Genomic DNA, 7,353 nt, shown 5'->3' on the forward strand with positions numbered 1-7,353 from the left:
GTTTTAAATTATGATCCGAATAACTCTTCAAGATCTAGAAGTTATTTTTAATGTACATACGTGCTCATTTCCACATGTGTAGTAAAACCTGACCACCTGAACTGAATCCCTAAATATCTTTGTGTCTGCATTGTCCTCTATTAGGAGCTATCTAATTGTTAAATAGTTTTCTTTAACCCATAAGAGCCCGACATGACATATTTGTTACATACACTTTCTGAGACATTTTGTTTACATTTATGGTATAAACTTTGCTCAAAATCCTGTTGAACACAATCTGATACTTGTCTTCTGTCCCCTATACCCAGAAGCAGAAAACCATATTATAAATTTTTTAATGTATCACATGGTAATAAAAGGTAGATGCCCCCATTACATTTTGTTAAAGGGCCAAATAAAGACCTCCTTTTAAAAAAAAAAAAAAAAAAAGAGAGAGAGATTTTTCTTACCATTTTTTCATGGGTCAGGCCTTGGAGGGTAATAGTTGTTTTGCTGATGAAAGTGCTGTGTCTGGTGGAGTACCACAGGGGAGTTGTTTAGGACCCTTATTGTTTACTGTTTTTACCAATGACCCACCACTTGTTCTGAGAAATGTCACAGTTAGACTTGCCACCAGTCTTATAACTTCTAATCTTGGATTTTATTAACTTGCTGTGTATTTTTTGTTTTACTTTGTTTTAGTGACTGCATGTTATTGGTTTTATGGTTCCGCATGGATTGTTTTGCAGTGATTTCTTTCTATTTGGTTTTATTACCATTTTCAGCAAGTTGTGGTTCATAACAGTGAACGCAATTACTAAAGTGCTGGTATCCGATGAACCTCACACTGTGGCGTGACAGAAAGACAAAAATAGGAATGTTTCCTGATGACTCAACCTTACGTCTGCACTAACAATCAGTGAATTAAAACGAATATTTAAAAGAAGTTGTAAACAGGGCAAAACACAACAAACTTGTTTTGAAGGTATTTATAAACCCAGTGCAAGAGACTAAGCTGCTGGGAGTCATCACAGATGAAAAACCTTCATAGAAAACATATATAAATAAAATTGTTAATAAAATGGGAAGTGGCGTTTCTGTCAGTAGAAGATGCAGGGCACATTTGCCACTAAAATCAGTGAAATTAATAATACACGCTTTAATTTTGTCAAATCTTGACTACTGCCCAGTTATCTGGTCTAACGCCACAGCAGACATGATCAATAAACTTCAAAGAGTGCATAATAGAGCAGCTCGCCTTGTGCTTGGTTGTGATTTTAGAACAAATGTATTTAAAATGCATAGAAATCTCAACAGGTTAATGGTAAAAGAAAGATTCCTTTGTTCATTACTAATATAAGAAATGTATGCACATAAAAAACCCTGCTTATTCTATACAAATAACTGTTTCAGTTCAGAAAGTCACATTTAAAGCACAAGACATGGTGTCAGAGGTAAATTTTCACTGCCAAAGATAAATAACGCTATAACAAAAATAAAGTAAATCAACATCTTTTAAATGGATACATATAACATTTATTTAACTATTATTTAATACATAATAAATTATATAATATGATTACATATTTTAGTAAAACTGGCCATTAGTTAAAGTTATATCTATAGATTGAATTTGTTGATGCTATTTTTTAGAATATATGAATATGCATTGTTTTGACTTATATTTGAGTGTTTAACAGGATTACCTTTTATTTTGTTTTATTTTATTTTTCTGTGGTACATCTTTATGTTTGCGTTTCATTGTTGTTGTACATTTTATGTGTCGGCTGCGGTTTTGCTGCAGCTAATGGGGATTTAAAAATAAAACAAACGTGTACCTCCCCCATATAAGAAAAACTTCTTCAGACTCTAATTTGACTTTAGATTGGCGTTTAATAGATTAGCCTCTAACTCAGTCCTGTGATGGACTGGAAGCTCGTCTCTTTGCCGCCAGCTTTACACTGTAAGATATAACATATGTTTAGTGGATTAAAAGTAACTTTAATTGTTGTTGTTAATGGAATAGTTGTTATTAACATTCATCCTAAATAAGTTGGATAAACATTAGAGTGCAAAATGTTGAATAAATTTATGTATTTAAGTAGAATCGATGTAATTAAGATGAGTTCATGAAACATGGTGGGAGTGGAGAGATGGGGTTTCCTACAACAAGATAAAGAAACTTTGCACTTCTGCTTTGGCAGCTAAGTTAAAGCTGAAATCACCCAGGACTTATTAAAAGTACTTTTTTTATTTTATTTATTTGGCTGACCAATAATTCAAATAACAGAAAAGGTTTTTAATAATTTTATAAATTAAAAATAAGCTATAATATAATGCCAGTTTTCCAGTCATTCAACCTAAAATGTCTGAAGTTTAGTTTTCGTCTTGTGCTAAATAATAATTATTTATTTAGGAATAATGAAATGTTAGATAAATAAACAGCATCTAATCTCATTCTCGATGATCTCTCCTCGTGTGAGGAAACCAGTTTGTAGCAAAAGTAAAGTTTAAAGTTTTTTTAGCTTTAGTAAAAAGCTCTTGTTGGTTTTAGGGAAAGAGAAAAAAGTTAGATCGACTAAACTGAAACATCTTAAACGTGACCCACTGTTGAATTGATCAGATATTAAAATAACCTGAATTTCTTGACAGCAAATCTTTTAGTTTTTGTTTAAATGACTAAAATTTACAATAAAGGAAAAATAAAAAAGAAAAGTAAAAGAATTAAAAGCATTTAGTCATTTTTCTTGTTGTAGTTTAGAGCTGCAGCAGCAAAGCATTTAAGCACTAAGCCCATCATTCTTCTTCTGTTTGTCTTTGTTTCTCTCTTTTTCACCCAGGGGCCCCTGGGGTCCCTAAAAGTCAATTAGGAGTGTCTGACAGAAACACGGAGCTAAATGCTTTTCTCCACGCTGGTTGAATCCGGTTTCTTCACTCTCTGACAGGTGGCATTCATCCCATCAGAGCGCCACTGGCCTCAGAGCCCCCACAGCACAGCAATACAAGACAAGGAGGGGGCCCACAAATAATGAGGTGCTGGGGTGGATACATAATACAGGGCCCTATATTCATGAGCTAATACACCCGATACAACCCTAACCTATCACCACCCCCAAACCTCCAACTTTTCTTTTGTATTGCGGCTGTTTAAAAGACTATTAGTGCTGCTGCTTAAAATGGATGGTGTGTGTGTGTGTGTGTGTGTGTATGTGTGTGTGTGTGTGTGTGTGTGTGTGTGTGTGTGCGTGCATATAATCTGTTTTGTATGATATCAATAGCTACAGAAGCATCTCTCATGGACGAGTCTTCCTCTGTAAACACACCCAGATAGTTTTATAGAAAAATATTAAACTGGATTAAATAAACAGGATTTTCTTTCAACACCCAAACTTTTTAACCTTAAAAAACAAAAACAACGACAAAAAAAACAAAACAAAAAGCTGATGTTAAAATTTATTTTTGTCATTCAAAATCGAATCAAATTGTATTTATAAAACACTTTTCATACAAAAAGTAGCACAAAGTGCTTTACATAAAAAAAAAAAAACAATAAATAAACAAATTTTGGCACATTAAAAATAAGTTTTCACACACCCTAATATAAAAACACACAGATTGTATATAAAAGATGGGCGGAGCCTCTGTGGCGTCACCCGTAGGTTTCTGAAGAGCAAAAGTGAAGCTCGTTGGGCATTCCCACTGTCGCCATCTTGGCAGCGTCACACGTGCCGTTAGTCCCAGAAAATCCAAAAATGGGCAAAGAAGTGGAGCTGAGAGGGGGACTGTGAAGGTGGGGGTGGATGATTGACACCAATCAAACTCCGAGCTGCCTGTAGAGCTAACCAAGATAACCCGGAGCTATAACCAGCTAACGGAGGTAGGTGGGCTAAAGCTAAGGCGCGCGTTAGTTGGCCGAAGACTGTGGTTGTGCTGCACTCTCCCTCTTTCTGCAGATATTGGATACCTGTCAATTAAAAGGACACGCCCCTAATTATGTGGAATTTCAAGATTAAATAACATCTAAACGGATGAATTAGAAAAAAAATTCACCCCCCTCACAGTTGTCATGACCTATTAATCCAAAAATAAACATGTTTATTTCTGCTGTGAAGTTGGTCTTTTTAACATGGGAATCTGTGGGGATTTGTTCTGTTTTGGAGCCAGCCAGTGTGAATCCATTCTTAATAACATAAATGATATGATAAAGTATGCTGTTAAAATAAACAGGTGATCACTTTTTCTAATTTTATTAGCAAAGCATCCACTTTTAGCTCCTGTAGGTGTCTTGTATGTAGGAGTGAATTATGTAACGTGATGTGAAAATGGTGAATTTGGACACGAACACTGACCTCTGAACTGCTAACACTCAAACAGGATGGATAGGTGGAGACAGGGGTTGAGCTGACGGATATCATTGTTCTGGACTTAAGAAAAGGCTATGCACAGACGGTGCTTCAACTCTCTGCCTCCTCCCCAGGTGAACACGCCCTCCCTGCTTTTTATTCTCTTCGGTTATAACGGACGCCTTGTCAGTTTCCAGCCCACATCTCTGCTCTCATTCCGATTCATGGTCACTCTGATCCACCATTGTTCCCAGTCAGACTCTGCTCATCATGAATAGCCAATAAAAAGCCCACTGCTCCACGGTGAATCTAAGTTAAAGAAAAGGTGCTCAGAGCAGCAGTGATGGCTTCCATACAGCTCCAAACGTGGAAACCATCTGTTCACTCTGCCCCCTGCTTGCCATGTGAATAGGATAATTGAGTGTTATAGAGAGCAAAGAATAGATCCCTCTGCTGCTGATTTGTATTCTTTAGAAAGAGCCAGGGGTTTCACACCACATCTGCCCCTCAGCTCCATGCAGTCCTTTTCACTTTGCCATCAATTACCACACTCAATTAAGTCCTCATAATCCTTTTAGCGACACACAAGGGCTCCGTCGAACACCACGCCTGCCATGGAGAAGTGGCAACAAATGAGACTTTAGTGACTGTTGTTTTTTGGGGGAGGAGAGGGAGGAGAAACTACAGAGTGATGGCAGCAAGAGTCCTTCAATACTTGATAAGAAGAGCTTATAGTTGAGAAGCTGCTGCAGCTGGCAGTAAACATGAGCTCTTTTTCACAGGAGTGTTAGGATTAATGAAAGGTGGTCAGACCTGAGGAGGTCTGTGGACAGGAACCCTGAATATGGACTAAATGCTGGTGTTACTGCTAATGCAAGCAGTCCTACATGAGTCTGGAGAGATTTAGAAGATTAAAGTTAAACCAGTGCAGTCACAGCAACACCAAATTAGTTCTGTGCCCCCAACAAACTCAAAGAAAACTTTTAGTAAAACAGAATCCATCCACCAAAGGAGTAATCTTTCTAATTCTGCATTATTTCAGCAATAAAACTAATAGCCGCACAACTGAATCTTGCCACCCTCTAACGATGGCTAGTTCAGCATCTGGCTTGCATCCTACCTCCTCTCTAAGCTCTTTCCAGTCCTCTGATGGCGTCCTCTTGCGTTTCTTTGATGAATCAGCCATGATGCTCATTCAAACTGCCGGTGTGTTGGTATCCAGTTACTGGTGCGTGATGCGGTGCCATTTTTTTTTTTTTTTACCCTGTCCTGTCCAGCATCCTAACATACAGAACGGTGGTCTGTGTGCCATATTTTGCTTGACAGATTTGCTCTACCAAGGGAGACATGTTATATACATGGCTGCCCTTGATATTTTTATTATTTTTATTGTAATCTTATTTTCTTTAGTCTTTATATGTCAGTGCCGAACCTGACAGGGAGATAGAGGAAGAGAGAGAGAAAAAAAAGGGAGAAAAGGACAGGATTAAAATGTGGAAATAACAGTTGTCTATGCTGCCCAGAACATATCACAAAAAAAACAACAACATAAACTACCACAGTACTACATGATACCGAAAGAAAGATAGAATGATGTGATATAAAAAATTACAATAGTCATCAAACGTACCTGCAGATGAACGTACCAACACACAAACATCAGCTACATCTAGTGAGAAGCGGCTGGAGAGACGAGCACTTTTGTGAGCATGCACGTGTTAACATGCATGTGTGGCCATGCAACAGGGAGGAAATGTGTACCCGCAAGGGGGCCGTGATCACGCCGCACCCCGAAGCATCAGCGGGGGACGGGGGGAGCCCGAGGCCCCAAAGGCCAAGCAGATCCACAGAGTACCAAGCCCGGGACAGCCAAAGCAGACAGAGCAGCGGCCCACCCGGACCAGAGCAGAGGGGCCCCTCAGACCGGAACCCCCGGCGCGACGGGGCAGGGGCACCGGGCAGCCCAGGGCGATGGCGAGCAGGCCCAGCGGGCGCCGGGCGCTGCGGTGCAGGCCGCATGGAGGGCAGGCGCCCCACAGGCCCAAGGGCCACCCTTTCCCCCCAACAAAGCCCCACCCAGGAACCCGACAGGGCCCGACCACCCCAGGCAAAACCACCGTGGGCCACGCCAACCCAACACCAAGGCTAGGCACCCCAGGGATAAGAACATGTCCGCAGCCCCCCCCCCCCCCCCCCCCCCAAAAAAAAAAAAAAAACCCTCTTTACCCCAACCCTTACCCATTCACACCTGGTGGGCCCCAGACCCGACCCTCTCCACATACACACACCCACACAACCACATACATTCTCCCTGGGGTCTCACCAGCCCCCCGATGCGGCACCAAGGGCAGCCCCCAGGGCAGATGGCGCCCAGTAGCACCCCGCACAGGACTCCAGGCAGGCACCGAACCTCCACCCCCCGCAGCCCCGAGTGCATCCCGGGACACGAGGGTGTAGGAAGACCCCGGCCCCCCTGCCAAAACACAGTTTTCATGTGATGCTAAAAAAAGTTGTAAAGTCTCTCAGACTCCGGATGTTGCAGGACAATGGCTTCAGGTGTGAACATATTAAATGCTATTAACACGAGTCAGAAATGCATATTTTTAAGGTCAGATGTTTTGATGGTGCTACTTTAAAATGAGAGAATTAAAAGAGAAAAGTGGTGGGGTCTCTGTTCCTTAAGGCCCTGGATGCTGTAGGGCTGTCTTGGTTGACACACCTCTGCAGCATCAAGTGGACATCGGGTACAGTTCCCCTGGACTGGCAGACTGGGTGGTGGTCTCCCACTTCAAAAATTGTTCCGGAGGGTGTGCTCCAACTACAGGGGGATCACACTCCTCAGCCTTTCCTGGTAAGGTCTATTCAGGGGTGCTGGAGAGGAGGGTCCGTTGGATAGTCAAACCTCGGACTGAGGAGGAACAGTGTGGTTTTTGTCCCAGTTGTGGAATAGCGGACCAGCTCTACACCCTCTTCAGGGTCTTCTACAGTCATTTAGCCGACGCTTTTATCCAAAGTGACTTACATTTGAGAG

Source organism: Melanotaenia boesemani, chromosome 4 (genome assembly GCF_017639745.1).
Source record: "Melanotaenia boesemani isolate fMelBoe1 chromosome 4, fMelBoe1.pri, whole genome shotgun sequence".
NCBI classification, from domain to species: domain Eukaryota; kingdom Metazoa; phylum Chordata; class Actinopteri; order Atheriniformes; family Melanotaeniidae; genus Melanotaenia; species Melanotaenia boesemani.